The sequence below is a fragment of the Periplaneta americana genome, chromosome 2 (assembly GCF_040183065.1).
Source record: "Periplaneta americana isolate PAMFEO1 chromosome 2, P.americana_PAMFEO1_priV1, whole genome shotgun sequence".
In the NCBI taxonomy this organism is placed as follows: Eukaryota; Metazoa; Arthropoda; class Insecta; order Blattodea; family Blattidae; genus Periplaneta; species Periplaneta americana.
The window spans coordinates 74,281,341-74,303,384 of NC_091118.1; the positions used below are offsets into that span (position 1 = coordinate 74,281,341).

At 34.9% G+C, this 22,044-nt stretch overlaps 1 protein-coding gene across 1 annotated transcript in view; it reads right to left on the minus strand.

Moving 5' to 3' along the window:
• The window catches only part of LOC138694336 (trichohyalin-like), a 236,062-nt gene that overhangs the window by 76,217 nt on the left and 137,801 nt on the right, over window positions 1-22,044 (minus strand). The gene's annotated exons all lie outside the window — the stretch shown is intronic.

Consider the following 22,044-nt stretch of genomic DNA (forward strand, 5'->3'; position numbering starts at 1 on the left):
CATTGAACAATCAGTGAAAAGACAATGGGTTACATGAAATTGTAGGTTATGCTAATGGATGTAAACACACGCAATATCAATTATATGATTACATAGAATCATTTTGATATTTATGTTGTTCAAACCTCACAGCTATTATTAGAGCAACTGCTTGCTTTTTAACATTTTATCTTTTGTGTATAATTTTTAGTATTTTACAGTAACTTGCATGTGTTTTACATCCATTAGCATGACTACAATTTCATGCAACCCTTTGTCTTTTCACTGATTGTTCACAATGTAACAACTTGTTCATAATTTTAAAGGGTTTATGAAAGATTTGATGATGGTTCAATTAAACCGAAAACATTTATCGATATGCTAAAATAACAACATTGTGATTTTGTAATACAATTAGGTAGGCTAAGTTTTGACGGCCCACTAGTAATAAACTTTGATTACTCATACAACTTAACGGACCCAACATGGTTATAAAATTTATCAACGTCAGTCAGGCTAAATCATACAATTCTTACTTGAATACGAAACTTAAGTTGTATAAAACCCATGCCAACCTATGGTTTAACAAAGAGTGTCAACTTAATGGGTTAACTCCCTCTTATATGACTATAGAGATCAGTTCTCACACCTCTACCACCCAGAAAAGAAAGCAACAGCTGCAAATTAAATGGTTGCTAAATGAAATTAAGTTTCTCTACAAGAAAAAAAAACAACACTTAATTCAGAAACTATATGACGTACACCTCGCACAAGCCAGCTCCATAGGCCCACTTTGGTATGAATTTCACTATCAGATTAATGAACAAATCGACAGGATTATGAAATCCAAGCATGAAACCTTGCAAAAGAAATTAAATGCATTAACAACTAAGAATCAGTTCTCAAAAATGAATAGTCTCTCTAAAAAAAAAAAAAATAAAAAAAAAAAAAAACATATTAGAATTGTTAACCTTGCAAACTTACAACTTACAGGTAATGAATCTGACATTTTGTCTAATGGTTACAAATTTAATTTTCCATATGCCAACAAACAGAAAGTTATAGAAAATCTGGCTATTGAAACCCAATATGTTATCTCCCAATGCAAACACGAAAACAAAAACTTCTTGAGTTACAGTTCAGCTAAAATAATTAATAACTATTATACAAGATCCTAGAACAATTGAACAATTTAAACAGGCTAAAATTACTCAAAAACAATTATTTCAACTTCACAAAAAACTACAAGATAACGAGATTGTATGTATTACAGCTAATAAAAATGATGCTATTGTGCTCATGAAAAAAGAATATTTCATAGAAAAAACCAATGATTTCTTTGTAAATAACCACATTACTGAGTTAAAATCTGACCCCACCGATTCCCTTCAAAAACAAATAAAAAATGCGATAAAAAATTCTCCCGATCTCATTCAGTCCAGTACCTCTAACAAATTCATACAAATAAACCCTAAGGCACCTATTCTTAAAGCCATTCCTAAAACTCATAAACAACCGATATCCATGAGACCAAATAGCCGTAATGCACCTAACTGGAATCGTAATAAGTTCTTACACAATTTTTTTAAAACAACATATCCCCTTGGAAAACACTTTTAACATAAAAAATGCAACACATTTGGCAAAAACAATAAAAAAACCTAAAACCATCAAATAGTACAAAAATGCTTTCCCTTGACATCTCCAACTTATATACCAATGTTCCTATTACTGAAACTTTTAATATAGTAAGAACAGAACTTGCTGATAACCAACTGGACCCAAAGTTATTAGATCAAACAAATCTTTTACTTAGCACATCCCTAAAGCAAAATTATTTTGCGTTTAATAATAAACTATACCAACAACCCCAGGTTTCCTAGCCGAAATCTTCTTACAAGATTTAGAAAAACAACACAATAATTTCCTCAATAAGTATAACATCTCCATTTATCTCCGGTATATAGACGATATGCTTCTTATTTATGAAGATAATAATAACAGTGTCAATAACATTACTTTCTCTTTCAATGAATTGCATCCTGCTATAAAGTTCACTTCTGAGCCAGCAGTCAATCAAACTTTTTGGACCTCAAAATCTTTATAAAAAATTCTTGTTTTAATTTTGATATATACCGAAAACCAACCTCCACTAATCATTCCATTCATAGCTCTTCTAACCAACCAGAAGCTCATGAAATCAGTAAATATCGGTTTCTCATAGATAGACTTTTAACTATATCATTAAATAAACATAATTATAACAAAGAATATAATTACATTGTATCTTTAGTTCAAGATAATGGTTTTAAAAGCACACAATAGACAATAGACAATGATGTTTAATTGTGAAAATGACAGCAGCGATATGCAGAAACTAGCTGTAGAAATATGTGAAAAAGTGAGTAGTGTAGATGATGCAGAAAAGTTAACAGCTGATATTCACTCCTGTATCGAATCGGGACACAAGGCAGCCTTTAGAATCTCTAAAGGCAAAAAGACTCCCAAAAATAGAACAGTTCCATGGTGGACTATATAATTGACTATAATGCATAAAAGAGTCAATGCAATGAGAAGACGATTTCAAAGAACAACGAATAATTTACGTCAGGAAAGAAGAAATAAGTACATAGAAGCGAAACAACAGTATGAAGCTCAACTACAACAAGAAAAACTCAAATCCTGGAAGAAATTCTATACCATTAATGGGGGAACGAATCCATGGAATGTTATATATAAAATCGCAGCAGGCAAACAGAAAACTCCATCTAGCCTGACAACAATTCAGAAACCAGACGGTTCATACACTGCAGATATAGAAATTACATTACAGTACGTGCTAGATTACTTCATTCCTGAAGATGAAAGATGATGATGAATATCATAAGGAGATAAGAACGCAAGTTCAGACACTTCCAGAGACATCTGATGATAAAAACTTCACCCAGCAGGAAATACTAACTGTGCTTAAGAATTTTAATCCATGCAAATCACCAGGTGAAGATGGAATTCATAGTGAGATTTATTTGAGAGTATTCACAATCTTCCCATTATTAGTGACAATGCTGTATAACAAATGTTTAGCAACAGGGTGTTTTCCCAAACAATGGAAGAAGTCCACAATCATTCCAATAATAAAACCTGGGAAGGAACAAAGCTGAGATGCTTCAAAGTATCAGCCCAACAGTTTGATAAATATAGGTGGAAAGATACTCGAGAAACTTCTAATTGACAGAATTCTTCATCATGTATTTTCTTCTAATCTAATGAACGATCATCAGTTTGGTTTCACCCCTCAAAAAAGTACAGTTGATGCAGCTATGGCAGTGAAACAATAAAATTTATTCAAAAGAATATAAGTCAGGGTAACAGTGTAGTGGTTGTAAGCTTAGATGTGAAGGGCGCATTTGATGCAGCGTGGTGGCCGAGTATCCTTCACAATATGCAAGAACTGAAGTGCCCAAGAAATATTTATAAACTAACTCAAAATTACTTCGTGAGTAGAACAGCATTACTTCAAACAAATTCGGCATAACTTAGTAAAGAAGTGAGCAAAGGTTGCCCGCAGGGATCCAGTTGCAGTCCGGGGCTTTGGAATATTATGTATAACTCGCTGTTGAACCTGGACTTCTCAAAGCACTCATACATAGTGGCTTTTGCAGATGACCTGATGGTGTTAACAAAAGACGCTAATCATGTTGATGCTGAAAATTATGCGAACTCAGACTTAAAGAAAACAGAAAATTGGGCAAAGAACAATAAAGTAGAATTTAACGACAGTAAGTCAAAGGTCCTTTTAATATCAAGGAGGAGGAAAATCGCCAATAAAAAGATAAAAATATATCTAAATTATAACAGACTTGAACAAGTAGAGGAACTGAAATATCTAGGTATTTATCTAGATAACAAATTCAATTTTGGAAAACACATAGAGAAAACAACAGATAAGTCTCTTCACCTAATTAATACGCTCAGCAGAATAGCAAAGCTTCAATGGGGACTTGGATATCATGCATTGAAAGCAATGTATAGAGGAGCCATTGTCCGTATGTTAACTTATGCTGCCCCAGTCTGGGAAGAGTCTATAAGAAAACAAAAGAATATCCAGAAACTGCAGAAGACACAAAGACTCATGAATATAAAAATATCTAAAGCTCACAGAACCACATCTTATGACGCCTCATGTGTGTTAGCTGAATTCAAACCAATCTGTATAACAATCACCGAAGTAGCAAAAATATATGAAGCAACACATGGTTTGATAGAAGATGTTACTGTTGAATTCGACGCACCTCTTCCAGTAAGAACATGATATCATCCAGCAGAGAGAATCACAATAGATGAAGTTGATCATAGCACGCCTTATGCTACAGAGATATTCACGGATGGCAGCAAGTATTAAGGAAAGGTTGGTGTCGCTGCAGTGATATACAAACAGGGCTCAGTAGCACATAAAGTAAAGAGAAGATTACATGAAGCATGCTCCAATAATCTAGCTGAGCAGTTAGAGATACCAAGTGCATTACAGCTCATCAATAGTGAGCAGATGGAACTTGAGCAGAGGAAGATAGCTATATTCACGGACAGCCAAGTAACATTAGCTCTTCTAAAAAATTTCTCTAAAATAATATAATCGAGATAATACGTGAAAACATCAAAAGCCTAAAAGAACAGAATTTCATTATCCACTTCGGATGGGTCAAGGCCCATGTGGGAATAGAGGGCAATGAACTCGCAGATAAAACAGCAAAAGAGGCAGCAACAGAAGATGGGCTTGAAGTGGCATACAACAGGAAACCTAAGTCCACAATTGTAACGGAAATAGAAGAAGAAGGGTTCAACAAATGGGAGAACGACTGAAAAAACACTCCGAAAGGAGCTATATGTAAGAAGTTCTTCCCATCTGTACGTCAGAGGATGAAACAAAATATCACGTTGACAGCAGAAGTAACCACCATGATCTCAGGCCATGTAAAAACCAAGACATACCTACACTGTTTCGGAATCAAAGACGACTCAATGTGTTCATGCCTTCAAGATGCACAAACAGTAGACCACCTAATATATGCTTGTGTCAAATTGAATAAACAAAGAGATATACTGAAGAAGGGGATATATAGAAATCAAGATAGATGGCCAGTGTCGCAAAAGAAACTATTGTTAAAACACTGTAAGGAATTCAGAAACTTTGTTCAGTCAATAGATTTCACATAACTGTAAATATTATAAATAGTGAAAATACTACTCTAGTTAGTATTAATATTCAAGTTAGATATGTTAAAATAATTATAAGCAATTCATAAACTGTATTAAGTCAATAGACTTCACAGCAGTGTAATTACTGTAAATAGTGAAAATACTACTTTCGTTAAAATTAGTATTCAAGTCGGCGGCCGGGTAGCTCAGTTGGTAGAGCAGCTGGTTATGAACTGAAAGGTCCGGGGTTCGATCCCAGGTGGTGATAGGGTTTTTTTCTCGTTGCCAAACTTTCAGAATGGCCCCGAGGTTCACTCAGCCTCCTATAAAATTGAGTACCAGGGGTAAAAGGCGGTCAGAGAGTGGTGCCGACCACACCACCTCATTCTAATACCGAGGTCATGGAATGCATGGGGCTCTACCTCCATGCCCCCCCCCCAAGTGCCTTCATGGCATGTTACGGGGATACCTTTACCTTTTTTTTTTTTTTTAAATTATTATTAGTATTCAAGTCAGACTTCACAGACTTCACAGCAGGGTAATTATTGTAAATAGTGAAAATACTACTCTGATTAAGATTAGTATTAGTATTCAAGTCATATATGTTAAAATAATTATAAGTAATTCATAAACTCTATTCAGTCAGCTGACTTTACATCCTTGTAAATATTGTAAATAGTCAAAGCACTACTATTGTTACAAATAGTTTACTATTAGGTTTTAAAGTTCAGACAGAATGTAAAAATAGTGTAGCAACAAATGTGTGCAGTATTACATTACTGCAATGGAGCATATTGAATAGAAAGGAAAAAAAAAAAAACAATAGACAACCTTCTTAGAAAATGTAAGAATAAATTGTTTCGAACTCAACACACTTTCTTGAACCGGAAACCTCAAAAAAAAAAAAAAAAAAAAAAAAAAAAAAAAAAAAAAAAAAAAAAAAAACTTGGACAAGCACGACCTATTTCGGACCAATTTCTGATCAACTGAGTAACTTTTCAAAAAACAAAATATAAACATTGCTTTCTCCACTAGTAACAAATTAAATAATGTTATACACAATAAACTTCATAACAGAGATCCATTCCAAAACAGTGGTGTGTACTTATTACAATGTAAAAATTGTCCCAATAAGTACATTGGTCAAACACGCAGAAATTACAGAACCCGATTTAATGAACATATTTCCGATTTTAAATACAATAGACGATTTCGAAATTTGCAATACATCTGATAGAACAAGGTCACGAGCTAACCAATATTAATGATACACTACAGATCATTCACCCCATGAATGATAATCCACGCATTCATGTTGCTGAAGAATTTTACATTTCACAAGCAATACATAATGGTGTATCTCTCTTAAATGAGTATCTTCCAAACTTACATATTCCACTTTATAACTTAAATTCTCCATGCACAGACAGTTTTCGATGTTCCAACACATCCTCTCCCTCCCCCTCTACTCTTCAATGTGATAATACTTTTTCAATTTGTAAATGTAACACTCCTTCACATTTATGGTTCAGCTTCCTGCAGCATAGTGCACATAGTGCATAGTCCACTCTGTTTCCTTAAGTAATTTATTTAACTTGGTGAACCCTTTATGAGGTTTTGTGTATTAGATTCACTTAACCCTTTCGTTAACCTCGTCTACAATGGGAACCTTTCGCGTGTAGTAACAGAATTCACCACTAGAGCGCACCAGGGACTAACCCGGTCCCACATGGCATGCTAATGTGCTTCTGCTTCATTGTTACATGACATTGCTGGAAGTTTATTTCTGAATATAACTTTACGCTCTCTATTAATTTATGCTTCCAGCAGAATTAATACAAGAGGGTGGAAGTGCATTATATAGCGAAATTTATAAACTTGTACTTGCTATTTGGGAAAAGGAAATTGTACCAGAACAATGGAAGGAGTCCATAATTGTACCTATTTTTAAGAAGGGGGACAAAACCAACTGTGGTAACTTTCGAGGAATATCACTTTTGTTGACATCGTACAAAATTTTGTCCAATATTCTTTTGAGAAGATTAAGTCTGTACGTAGATGAAATTATTGGGGATCATCAGTGTGGTTTTAGGCGTAATAGATCGACTACTGATCAGATTTTTTGTATTCGACAGATAATGGAGAAAAAATGGGAGTATAAGGGTACAGTGCATCAGTTACAGATTTCAAAAAGGCATATGACTCGGTTAAGAGGGAAGTATTATATGATATTCTTATTGAATTTGGTATTCCCAAGAAAGTAGTTTCATTAATTAAAATGTGTCTCAGTGAAACATACAGCAGAGTCCGTATAGGTCAGGTTCTATCTGATGCTTTTCCAATTCACTGCGGGCTAAAGCAGGGAGATGCACTATCACCTTTACTTTTTAACTTTGCTTTAGAATATGCCATTAGGAAAGTTCAGGATAACAGGCAGGGTTTGCAATTGAACGGTTACATCAGCTTCTTGTCTATGCGGATGACGTGAATATGTTAGGAGAAAATCCACAAACGAAACACGGAAATTTTACTTGAAGCAAGTAAAGCGATTGGTTTGGAAGTAAATCCCAAAAAGACAAAGTATATGATTATGTCTCGTGACCAGAATATTGTACGAAATGGAAATATAAAAATTGGAGATTTATCCTTCAAAGGGGTGGAAAAATTCAAATATCTTGGAGCAACAGTAACAAATATAAATGACACTCGGGAGGAAATTAAATGCAGAATAAATATGGGAAATGCGTGTTATTATTCGGTTGAGAAGCTTTTATCATCTAGTCTGCTGTCAAAAAATCTGAAAGTTAGAATTTATAAAACAGTTATATTACCGGTTGTTCTGTATGGTTGTGAAACTTGGACTCTCACTTTGAGAGAGGAACATAGGTTAAGGGTGTTTGAAAATAAGGAGCTTAGGAAAATATTTGGGGCTAAGAGGGATGAAGTTACAGGAGAATGGAGAAAGTTACACAACGCAGAACTGCACGCATTGTATTCTTCACCTGACATAATTAGGAACATTAAATCCAGACGTTTGCGATGGGCAGGGCATGTAGCACGTATGGGCAAATCCAGAAATGCATATAGAGTGTTAGTTGGGAGACCAGAGGGAAAAAGACCTTTGGGGAGGCCGAGACGTAGATGGGAGGATAATATTAAAATGGATTTGAGGGAGGTGGGATATGATAGAGACTGGATTAATCTTGCACAGGATAGAGACCGATGGCGGGCTTATATGAGGGCGGCAATGAACGTTCGGGTTCCTTAAAAGCCATTTGTAAGTAAGTAAGTATTAATTTATGCAAAAGTGTAAATAATGGAGAATTAGGATGAATGGAGTTTAACTCAATTGAAAAATGAATTACACCGAAGGAAAGCGAAAATTCTTGGCAAGAAAGCAGATCTTGTACAGAGGTATGTTCCTAGACCTAAAGTTTTATATTATTACATTTACATCATTACTAAATTGAGGATTGGATTGAATTTAAATTCAGTGAAAATATTTCTTATTTAAAGTCTGATATGTAGGCCTAACATTTGGTAAAAAAAATTCTTGTTTCAGGCTGAAAGATTACGATGTAACCTTCAACCAATGTGACATCATTCCTAGTGAAGATGGTAGGCCTACATTCGAAATGGATTTGCCACGTTCTTCTTTGTATCGGGATATTAATAGCGATACTGTACTTCCTACCATATCGGATGACTGCATTAAGGTTTATTTGCAGCTGTGTGAAAAACGAGACTGTTCGTATGGTATCAGTGAATACGTTTTCCTTTGTAAAAAGCAGAGTTGCATCCTCATATAAAAGTAATATAGTTTATAATGTTGATGTGAAAGTGAAAGACTCTTTAATTGACGAATGTGAATGTGAATGTGCAGCAGGAATGGGACCAAGTGCGCATTGCAAGCATGTATGCACAGTATTATGTGCTTTGATGGACTTCACAAAAACAAAAACAATGAAAACACAAGAAACATGTACCAGTAAGCTTCAGGCATTTCACAAAGTGAAAAAGTGCAAGGGTTCACCAATGAAAGCGTCATGTTTGAATATAAGTAAGACAAGCACTTCAAAATTATTCTCTCAGTTTGACCCCAGACCACATAACCCACGTTCCTCTGTCCTACTCCAGTTACTTTAGGAACTTATCCATTAACTTTTCTGCTAATTTTCCAAGTACATTTCCTCCTCCTATATTGCAACTTTATTCCCCAGCAAATCTAAGAGCATGTTATAACGACCATGACTACTGTCAGTTACCTGAAAAATTATTTTTCCGTTCACATAAACTGATCGACTTGAGTGCAGATGAAGCAAGGAAAATAGAAGAGGCAACAAGAGGTCAGATATCTAATCATCTGTGGATTGAACATCGATCAGTGAGAATACCTAGTTCAACATTTAAGAGAATTTGTCATTTAACTGAGAAAACAAACTTGTCGAATCTTTTGCAAACCATGACAAATTGGTCAGAAATGTTTTCAAAGTCCACAGAGCACGGAAAAAAATATGAATCTGTGGCTGTCAGAGAATTTGAAGACAGAATTGGAATTGTAACATCTCCCTGTGGGTTGTTCATCAGCAGTTCACATCCATTCATTTGTGCTTCACCTGACCGAGTGATAAGTGAAGAAGAAAAAATACTAGAAATTAAATGTCCATATTCCGCCAAGAACAGTTGATATCCCCAGAAACAGTGGACTTTTTATATTTTTTGCGATGTAAGTGGATAGTATGTGGTGAAAAGAACTCATCAGCATTTTTATCAGATACAGGGACAGTTATTTTGCAGTGGCAGAAAAGTATGCAGATTATTTGTGTATACATTCAAAGATTTTAAAGTAATTCATGTATATAGAGATGATGCTTTTATTCATGATATGGTTAAGAAACTGTGCAATTTTTATGAAATGCATTTCAAAGAATTTTTGCTCACAAAATTCTTATATAAGGAATTAATCATTTCCTCACTGTACAATATTTAACTTACTAACATTTTTTATTTTATTCCATTCAGTAATACTCTCACCTTTAAAAACATTTGCATTCATCATATAATTGAATATAGCAGTGTCTTTAGGAAATACATGTCCACCTCTGTTTGCGCACAGGGGAATGCAACAACAAGTTTTCAGCATTGCAATTGAAATACTTTTCAGTGCAAGCAGACAGTCTTGGTTACAATATAAACAAAGCAGACACCATGCTGTCGGACCTGAACCGGGTTAGCCCCTGCTGCCATCTGTCGGGACACCATGACAAAAAGGTTCCCATTGTAGACGCCTTTTTCAATGTCATATAGCACTCAGTATTCCATGTAGTAACCTCTTCTTCACTGTGTCTATATTTTGGTCCACTGTTGCTGTGTTCACTCATATCACTTATGATGCAATCTGTGGACGATTTGGTGTACTTCAAGAGAATCAAAGTAGCCATGAAACCATGTAAGAAACGGAGGAAAGGTAAGCTGTTACATATTTTGCTGTTTATAGTTTTATATACTATATTCCGTGAAAATAATTGTTAAAAAGTTAACAAATATGTTCCATCTTAAAATTAAAGTGTTTATTTTAGCTTTAAATTATCCGGTTTTATGTAAAATTACAGTGCAAAATACCATATGTAATATTGTAGACATACTGTCTGCATGGTATACGTTCAAGGGAAAACATAACCTCACTTTAATTTCTACATTTTATTGTTAGTATAAACATTTAGTGTTTTGAAATTTCTAAATGTATGTTTGTGTAACTAGTTATTGTGTCCTTTTTCACAGGGCTAGGACCAAGTCAAATTCTGGATCTGATTGATGAAGGTGACCGTTCCGATCTCGAAGACTTTGAGAGTGAAGGAGGAGAAAAACGTGATGACGAATTGTTTGAAGCCAATAAAGTGTCTGGTTAGTATTTAAACATTATTTATTTTATGTTTTATGTTTATTTATATACAGTGCATATACTGTATATATCATACTATATAGGCCATGTATTTTTTTCAGAAAAAGATGACGGAGTTGAGAATAAAAGTAGTGCAGATAATGCAGAACCAACAGAAGAGAATGGTGCAGATGATGCAGATCCAAGAGAAGATAATGGTGCAGAATCAGGAGCTGATGCTGAGAATGATCAACAACCAGATAATGAACTTTTGGCAGAGAATGAATATGAATGGATGAATCTGACATCAAAAGACAAAATTCAGTGGCAACGCAGTGTAATATTCCAAGAAACCATCCCAATCTGGGAAGATAATAATGGTGGAGAAGACATTTTGGACTTATCAATAACACATTTTTCAAGATACATTCCTATTTCAATGTTTGAAAAGCTTGTAGAGATGACAAACATTTATGCGAAGCAACTTGGAGAATGTAGGTATGTGGCAACCAATTTGAATGAACTTACTCTCTTTGGGTTACACATACTAGCCAGTAGTCTAAGATTCCCCCGTTTTAGAATGTATTGGGCCACAGCATTAGGGGTAAACATTTTTTCAGACAATATGTCAGTCAACAGGTTCTTCAAACTCAGGAAGTTTCTCCATTGTGTCAACATATTAGATAAATCAGCAAATTCAACAGACAGATTCTGGAAGATTAGACCTTTATAGGATTCACTGAGAAATAGGTGTAAGGAATTTGTCCTTTCAAAGGCCAGCTTGATGTAAAACAATACATGAAAGGAAAACCCCTTCCTTCAGGAATCAAATTATTCTTATTGTGTGAGAAAAGTGGGCTTGCTTATGATTTTACACTTTACCAGGATGCCACTACAGAAATAAAATCTCTAATTTCTGACAAAGATTACAAAAAGAAAAGATCGAGGTTCATGAGATCAGGTCTGCTCTCGTGATGGTAATGTAGTGGTCACAAAATGGCAACATAATAGGTCTGTACTTATGGCCTCCAACTTTGTAGGTGTTGGAGAAACAGACAAGGTGCGAAGGTGGGACAACAAAAACAAAAAGTATATTGATGTGTCAAGACCAAAGGTAGTGAAATTGTATAATCAATCAATGGGTGGAGTGGATAAACTTGATTTCCTCATTAGCCTCTACAGGATATTCATGAAAACTCGAAACTGGACATTGAAACTAATTTTTCATGCTGTGGATTTAGCGGTATGTAACAACTGGCTTGAGTATCAAGCAGATGCAGAAAAGTTAGGTATTTATAAGAACAAGACTTTGGATCTCCTCCATTTTAGAATGAGGGTTGGAGAAGCTCTTGTAAAGCAGGAGAAGGAGATACCTACAAAAAGAGGCCGTCCTTCGAACATCGACCCGAAAGAATCTCAAACTACAAAACTCCTGAAATCACAGGCCAATCCATGAGGTGAGATTCGAATCTGTGAACCATTTGTCAGTACACAGTGAGGCAACTTTTCAAGGTAGAAGCAAAAACAGCAACTGTACAGGAAAGTCACGTTGGCGATGCCAGAAATGTAACATATATCTTTGCCTGAATAAAGATAGAAATTGCTTTACCGACTTTCACGGCAAAAAATGATTGAGATGGTTTTTAGAATTAGTTGATTTCAATTATAAATCAGATTTGAAAATAAGTGTTGGCTCTTTGTGAACAAACAATGTAAAATATCTACACATTGGTAGTAAACAGAATTCTGGTACCATTGAATAATTTTGTCTACATTTGTGCACACCTTATATCTCCCAAAATAACAAACCTATCTTTTTCTAACTTTGTACAAATATCTTTAGTATTACAAAATGATCACTGCCAAAAAATGGGATTTTTCCTTCCATTAGAAAAAAGTCGTGACTGAAAGGGTTAATTAAATAACATAATAGTTTACATTATCTATTCCACAATATAATAAAAATTTTCCACGTAATTTCAGATCACAAGACCACACATGTTGCAAGCATTGCATATACAGTTTACCACACATTGTGCTGCATATTAGCCTTTCTACTCTTCTCAGCCATTTTGCAACAGTACAACCTGACGTTTGTAAATGCAGACATCATGTAATATCAATTATATGGTTACATAGAGGGCTGTTCTGATATTTATATTGTTCAAATCTCACATCTATTATTATTAGAGCAATTGCTTGCTTTTTAACATTTTATCTTTTGTGTATAATTTTTAGTATTTTACAGTAACTTGCATGTGTTTTACATCCATTAGCATGACTTACAATTTCATGCAACCCGTTGTTTTTTCACTGACTGTTCACAAAGTAACAACTTGTTCATAATTTTAAAGGGTTTGTGAAAGATCTGACGATGGTTTAATTAAATCGAAAATGTTTATCAATATGCTAAAATAAAAACATTGTGATTTTGTAATACAATTAGATAAGTTTTGACGACCTACTAGTAATAAACTTTGATTACTCATACAACTTATCGGACTCAACATGGTTATAAAAGAAATTTAAGAACATTGAGAAAGAACAAGAAGAAAATACCACCGAATTTCCTTCCTAACAGGAAAAGCAAGTCATGTCTTCTCAATTTTACTTTGATGATAAGAAGACCTTGGTTTCATTCACACCAAAGAAATGCAGGTCTGTAGTGCTACTATCCACTATGCATTATGGTTCAAACATAAGTGAAAATGGTAAACCAGAAATTATATATTTCTATGACTCTACAAAAGGTGGTGTAGATACCAGTGATCAAATGGTGCACTTTTATTCAGGATCCCGAAAAACATGCAGATGGTCATTACAATACTTTTATGGAATGTTAGATCATGCAGGTATCAACACAATGATCCTTCATAATATGGAAAAGAAAAAAATTCACAAAAAGGCAGTTCCTCTTCTGGCTTGGGTTAGACTTAGCGAAACCTCACATGGAAAAACGATTGTCAAAACTACCCAGGGATCTGCGTTCAACAGTAGAAAATGCAGTGGTCAATCAGTCAAAACTAAAGAACAGGCCCGATGAGAGGGTATGGAAGGCATGGCTGTATCCTGGGGGTCCGGTACTTCCAGGTGGGCCTGTGTGACATGATGGTAATACTATATAGATTTTAATTAAAATGTAAAATTAAAAGTAATAATATTATTTAATTTGTGCACATGCAGATTGCTATGAAATCGTTGATTGGGAGTAGCATCTATCAGGAAAACTGATCACTACTACGAAGGTAGTACACGCTTGTTCATTCTCCATTCCACGCCATACATAGACTCAAAGTCGTCTGCTTGGTTTGTTCGAAAGCTGACTTGACCATATATGTTAATGTTTTATTCAATTTTGTTTGCAGATCATGAGTTATCATCATAAATCTGGTGCTCAGAAAAGAAAGGAGAAGGAGACGAAGAAAGAACTATCTAAGAAAGGACAGAGAACATTTGAAAGCTTTGGTTTTGTGTTGAAGAAAGCCAGAACGTGTGAACAGGAAGGGGAAGTGGAAAGTGGATCTTTGGATCAAAGAAAAGATATTCAAGAAGAAGACGAAGTAAGTGCCAGTACATATAATGCACTCAATCTTCCGTCTACTTCTACTGATGAAGCTGAAATAAAATCAGGATCTAATGAACGTTCCGAATCAATAAATACAACACGATCAGATCTTCCTTCCCCGATTAGTACCCTCTCACCAGCACCAATAACATCATGGGCAGCAGCACCAGCAGCAGCAACCTCTAGACCTTTTGATTTTGACATCGGGACACTGCAAAATTTGCAGATTTCTACTGGGTTCATTCAAGAAGTAGTTCTTCGTGGGCCTAAATCACTTCCCAAAGAGTTTCCATGTGACGTGGATGGTAATTTATTTCCTCGTTGTGTTCTGCAATGCACCTTAAAAAATGGAGAAAGCGTACCAAGAGACTGGCTGGTTTGGAGTTTTCAAGCGAAAGCCTTCTTTTACTTTCCATGCTGTATCTTCAGCAAGTTTTCCTTATCTGCATGCTCACTATTATGTTCTCTTGGAGGTTTTTCTGGTAAACTCACCTTTGGAAGAGACTATAATAAATTACCTACACATGAAAACAGTGCTAGCCAAAGGCATGTTATCTAGGATGGCAGGCCTTGGAGAAACGTTTAAGTGAGGATTCATCAGTTGATATGTTACTTTCTAAAACTTTAAAGAATGAAGTGGACAATTGGAGAAAGATTTTAATCCGTATTTTGGATGTGATTCTGTTTCTAGGTGAAAGAGGCTTGCCATTGAGAGGGGATACCATCTTATTGGTGATCCTAGAAATGGCAACTTCCTTGGGATCTTAGAACTAATTAGTCATTATGATCCACTCTTAAATGAGCATTTAAGTACAGTAAAGAAATCTCAGGCAAAAAAATACGTCTACAAGTCCACTATCTTTCTGCTGAAATCCAGAATGAGTTCATTCAGTGCTGCGCAGATCATGTGATTCGAGCCATCTTAAGTGAATGGCAAGAAGCCAAATACTACACAGTGATCATTGATACAATGCCGGACTCATCACATGTGGAACATACCATTTTTATTCTTAGATACCTGACACTTTGTGAGGATAAAGACACCCTTACGATGACTTATAAGATTAATGAAAGATTTCTGAAGTTTGCTGATTGCATTCAGAAAACAGGACAGGCCATAGCAGATTTGATTCGAAAAACTCTTGAAGAATATGGTATTCCACTACAAGATTGTATAGGACAAGGATACGATAACGGATCAAATATGGCAGGTTTATACAAGGGTGTACAAGGTTGTATTCTTAGAGAAAACCCTTTGGCTATTTTTTCTCCCTGTGCCTGTCACAGCTTGAATCTTTGTGGAGTCCAAGCAGCAGAAAGCTGCAATGAAGCAATAAAATTTTTCGGTGTAGTCCAAAAGTGTTGCACCTTGTTCAGTTCTAGCTCTCAAAGGTGGGAGATACTCCAAGATGCCATTGGTTGCTCTCTCCACTCAACATCTCGAACGCGATGGTCAGTCAGGATAGACAGTGTTAAGCCATTTGCTTCACACATTTCAAAATTGAGAACAGCTCTTGCAAAAGTAAAGGATCTGAATATCACTGCAGAGACGTTAAGAGATATCAATGGTATTGAAAGGTATCTTACCAAATTTACTTGTGTTGTGATATCTTCAATATGGATGAAGGTTCTCTCCGAAATCAACCATTGTAACTCCGTTCTGCAGGCTAGACAGGCGACAATAGGCGTGGAGGTGGAGAACATTAAGGCGTTGATTCAAAATTTGAAAACATTGCGTACAAAGTGGGACACGATTTTGTAGGAGTGCGTGCTTGTGGCAGCAAACATTCGTGTATCTCAGAATTTTTCTGAGAAACAAAAAGTTAGATCTTTTCAAGAAGTGCATGACGACACTCCAGAGGAACTTTTTAAACGTGACTTTTCTATGTGCTCATGGACAGTGTCATTGGGAACTTAACAGAGCATTACAAAGCTGTTCATGCAATAAATGAAATGTTCAGTTTCTTGTGGAATTATCCCTCACTGATAAAAGAGGAATTACAGAAAAGAGTAAAAAAATGAGCACAAATCTATCAACGTGATGTTTCTGAAGAGGATGTTGTATTTGACTATCCAACCAGCAAACTTTAAGAATAACTTACAACCTCTTCAACTCCTGAATGTCCTTACTCAACAGAAATTGACCAATCTATTCCCAAATGTCTGTATTGCATTGCGCATATTTACTACATTGCCAGTAACAGTTGCTGAAGCAGAGAGGTCGTTAAGCCTGTTGGCGCGTGTGAAGAACATATTTCGCTCAACAATGTCGCAAGGGAGACTATCAAGTCTTGGTACTTAGCTTTGGAAAGCAGTCTTGCACAAGAGTTGGATTTTGAAGTAATAATAGACTATTTTGTGAGTCGAAAGGCAAGGAAAGCTCCACTGTAGATTTCATGAAAGTAATATTCTCCTAAAATGTAAGTTAGTGACTTAGTGTGTGTGTCCATATTTAAAATAAGCAATAGAGAATAGAGTAGGCCTAGTGTAAAATATTTGTTCACTTTCGTAATGTTTATAATAAAAGCATTGTTCAGTGTTATGCTACTTTACATATGAGTGTTCTCAATATATCGTTTGAAAAGGGGCCCCGTAGAATCCTTATCAGGGGGCCCATTTCGGCTCTCTATGGCCCTGCTAAAGAAACAAGCTCAATGTGGACTATGTGAGAGATCAACAGATAGAAAAACAAAAACTGCTTGTGTAAAATGTTTCGTACCAGTTTGCAGTGATCACAGATGTGATATTTGTTACAAATGCTATAAATAGGATCCATTGTTGTAGCTAATACTTATTTTTGCTTACATTTCATTGTTAGGTCATTTTATAACCATTTCAACATTTCAGCCAATCTTAGAAGGAAAAATGCATGTGACATTCAGAAAAAAAAAAAAATACAACTAGGGTTATCTATGCAGTGAAGTTGTATCAGCTAGAATAATTTAAAAATTAATTCACCTTCTAGAAAAAAAATAGTCATTTGTACTGTACTAGGAATGCTGTATTTGGTCTATATAATTTCATTGCAGACAATCTAGCACGACATTGTGCAGCATGCCATAAATGATTTGTATACTACAAAATACATAGTTGAAAAATGTTCTCCACATTGCAAATAATATCATTTCTTTTTCGCAAAACTAAAGCAAATGATATATTTTTGCAGGAAATAAAATATTAATTGCAATTAAGTGGATATATTCTCCAAAAAAACATTCAAATCTGATGGGATTATGCACCACCCCATGTTAGCACTAATGGGGATTCTCTTCATGTTAGTATACCAGGCTTAATAAATTACCACCTGAAGCCCATAATTTAAATCTGAATAGATTTGAAACTGCACTCAAACAATGGCTCGTAAATCTTTTTATAGTCTAAATTAGTTTTTTTAATATAAATGAAAATATTTAATTTTAATCACTCTTTTAGTTTGCTTGTAACTTATGTATAATATGTTACTCATTATAAACTCTTACTGACATTGTCTGTAGCATCCAAGGATGCTCATGACTACAATAAAGATTGACTGATTGATTGATTGATTGATTGATGATTTATTGAAAGATTTAACTTTAAAAATAGGAAGACTTTTAAAGTTGCTACAATTTGTGCTTGCTCTTATAGAGTAGATTTATGTTTAGTTTTAAAAACCTGAAGAGTCTGAAACTAGTGAAAAATAACAGATCAATAATAACATTAATTAATCATTTTAGTAGGTTGTTCATGTTTTTCATAATATGTAAAAGGTAAATAAAAATTTATATTGTATTGGTTACCGCAGCAGTTCCCAAACTTTTTCAGCCACGGAGCCCTTTTTGAAGGAAAAGTTTCTCGTGGAGCCCCAAGAAATGTTTACTTTTTAGTTTTAACTGTCTACGTTCTATCACAGTCTAATATATACAGTCGCGCAACTTCAACACTTTTTTTGCCAACATTCGCGACACTAGCGCCCAAGCGGCAGGCAAGGCACTGGTCATAGGGTTGTTACAGCCAGCACGTGCTTTAAAGGGATGCGAGATGTTATAATAATGTTTTAAATGTTTTAATCATGCGTCGGAATAAAGGCAATGTGTGCAATGACGAAAATTGCAGTAACAACAAGTTTAAATCTCTGAATTTGTCGTTCTTCAGATTCCCTAAAGACCAAGAGAAAATCATAACTCAGTCATAACCAATAATCCACGTTGTAGGTAGCCTATGTATTGTGTTCTATAAAACATTTATTACTTATCAGTTACATATTTGTATGTAAGGAAGGACAGTTTAAATAAAAACAAAGTAAATACCTGTCGCAGTATATTATTATTTTTTTTGCAGAGATCATATGTGTAAATGTGTAACCATTCCGATTTTGGATAATATATCTACAGTTTTTAATGCAAGTAATTCCATAATTTTTGTATTCGTGTTGTTTTCTTTATATTTTTCAAGAATGTTATATAGCATTCAAGTAGGTATCATGGTGTTAATTTTGCAAGAATTCATGGAGTATAGTAATCCTTTTGCAAAATATTCACTTCTTGAATAAATCCAGACAGTGTCGATAAATTTCTGATGTGTTGGTGTAGATTCATGTGGCAGACGTATTAAGTTCTCAAGAAATAAAAGAGCCTTTTTAAATTTAATATAAAAAGCAATCTTTTCTGTAACAATTTGCATTACTGTTATTTGTGTTGATTTTACATTCCCAGTGATTATTTGAGCCATTCAGTGCAGAAGTGGTGTAAGTCAAAATCAGGTAATGAGGTTTAAAGTAAAAATTCTGTAAAATACAGCGCAAAGTAGCAATTAATATATCCTTCGTGCTATTCACTGACTATTAATAGTTTAAATACATTCAATATCTGCCACTTTGCGCTGTATTTTACAGAATGTTTACTTTAACCCCTCATTACCCATTTTTGACTTACACCACTTCTGCTCTGAAAATAAAATTAGGCCTACATTTTCTGAGTTAATTGAAGTTACAATTTTTTCAACAAAATTATGTGTTCATTTATTTGTTCTCTCCTACGTCATATTAACAATAAGTGCATGTAAATTACGTATTATAGGCCTATAGGTAGGATAAGTGAAAATTAGGCATTATGTGTGAAAACTGGAACTGTAATGTAAAATGCGGTAAACTTGCCATAACAATTTAAACCATAACATCAGCACTATTTGTGACTCAAAATAATAAAGGAAATACCGGTTCTTAAGAAATGGAAAAATAAGTAACTTCATATTAATGTTTAAATCCTCCCCTTTTCTTTATTTTCAAGTTTACCTCAGCGGCCGAGTTTACCCCAATTTGCAGTATGCAAAATCGTTAATTTCTCAGGAAATAGGGAGAGGAGTTCACCACGCGATGTACCCTACGAGATATGTCCTACAATTTTGAAGCTACTAATTTTTAACTCTTCTCACAGGAAATACAAAGTTCCAATGATTCATAAATATATTTAGGAATGAATTGAATTAACCGACCACGCACGAACAGTTATATTATTTGAAACCATGATACGTGATCAGGGCCATGATTCAGTTGTAAGGAGCAGAAATAATTACGTTTATTCCCAGCTTCTGAAACTTGTAGATTAACTGCGTGTGAAATTCTTCCAGGATTCTAAAGTAGAATTAATAAGAATCATATACACTTATTGTACCCAGTATAGCATAAACATATAAAATAAATTACGCAAAACCCGTTTTCTGATGTGTTATCATATGTCGTGTGCACACTTTTAACTTGCCTGCTGCTAGAGGGCTACTGTCGCGCCAGCTGTCGAATGTTGGCATAATTTATACGTATGAGTTGCGTGACTGTATCTATTAGACTGTGGTTCTATGAAGCATACTTCACACAATACATAAACAGAAGTATGTGTGTATATATATATATATATATATATATAATAAGGGAAACAATAGTAAAAAAGTACTGGATATAATTTATTTAAATCTGCAAAATGATATTAACAAGTACCGGTAGTTAAGATGTTTAAAAAAATGTTATAATGTTACATGTACACCCGAAGTTAATGTGAAGAATGTACCGTTTCTTGCGACAGAGTTTGTCTATGTTCGGTGTCATAGAAGTCAGTTGAAGACGTATATCGTCTTCTGTGTCCAAACAAGTTCGATATTTTGTTTTTGTAGCCATGTACCTCGAAAAATGTCGTTTCACTGAGCTACACAGTATCAAAAGGCAGTGAGAGAAATTTAGCTTCTGAACTTAATATCAAAATATCCTCCCCAAACTTAGCCCAAAATTCGGGAAATTGTTTGCTTTCAAATTATGCCTGACAGTGGCTGTTCGAAACCATGTCTATAAGGACCTCATATCTGAAGCAGTGAGGACTGCTGGTTTTGACCACTGGAAATGGATCTACAATCCACTCATATTTCTTTAGAATCTATTCCTGAGTGTCCCTTGGAAAGTATGAATTCATATTTTGAAGCAAATTGTCAAGGTGTTCTTTCATTACTGCTATGAATGAGACATTCATTGTTATGTTATTTTCTTCTATAAAGTTTTAAGTTAATGAGAAATGTAAGATCCTTATTGTCGATGCTTTCTATGTAGAACGCTATCTTTTTCTTCAGTGCGACAATTTCGTCATCAGCATCGAATATAATCTTCCGTTTATCTTGTATGTAAGTGCTGAATTCTTTTTGAAAAATGTCTGCCAAGTAACATAATTTGTACAACCATTCCTGATCATTCAAATAATCTGCTAGCAAACTGTTTTGGTAATTCAAAAGTGAATAAATTTCCGTTCGAAGTTCATGTAATCGGGACAACGCTTTACTGCGCGACAACCATCGCACTTCTGTGTGTAATATTACTGACAATGACTTGTGTATACTACCCATATCTTCACACAGGATTTTAAGTACCCTACATTGCGAAGGTCGTGCCTTAACAAAGTTGATCATTTTGACGGCGTTGTCTAGTACCTGCTTTAATAACGCTGGCATTTTTTCGTTGCGAGGGCGTGTTGGTGTAGTACACAGTGACTACTTGTTCAGTTTTTAAAACTTTCTTGATCCTTGTAACAGCGCTACCAACAGGGCCTACCATGGCCTTTGCACCATCTGTGCACACGTCAATGCAATTGTCCCACGGGATCGAGTTTTCAATGAAGAAGAAAAAAATTTCAGTACCGCTTGTAGAGGATGGCAATATTTGCAGAACAAAATATTTAATGAAAGAACCTGAAAATTCATACAGCACAAACATCATTAACATAGCTAATCCGGCAAAGACCGTGGATTTGTCAAGTTGTAACGAAAATTTCGTTTAACTGATACAGGAAATCATGATATTTTTTTACGTCTTTTCATAGATTCTGGATTCGATTATGCAGTGTTATTTGATAAGGACACACTGTAAATCAAGTTTGCAGTTTTCTTGTTCACCATGCACTTCACTACC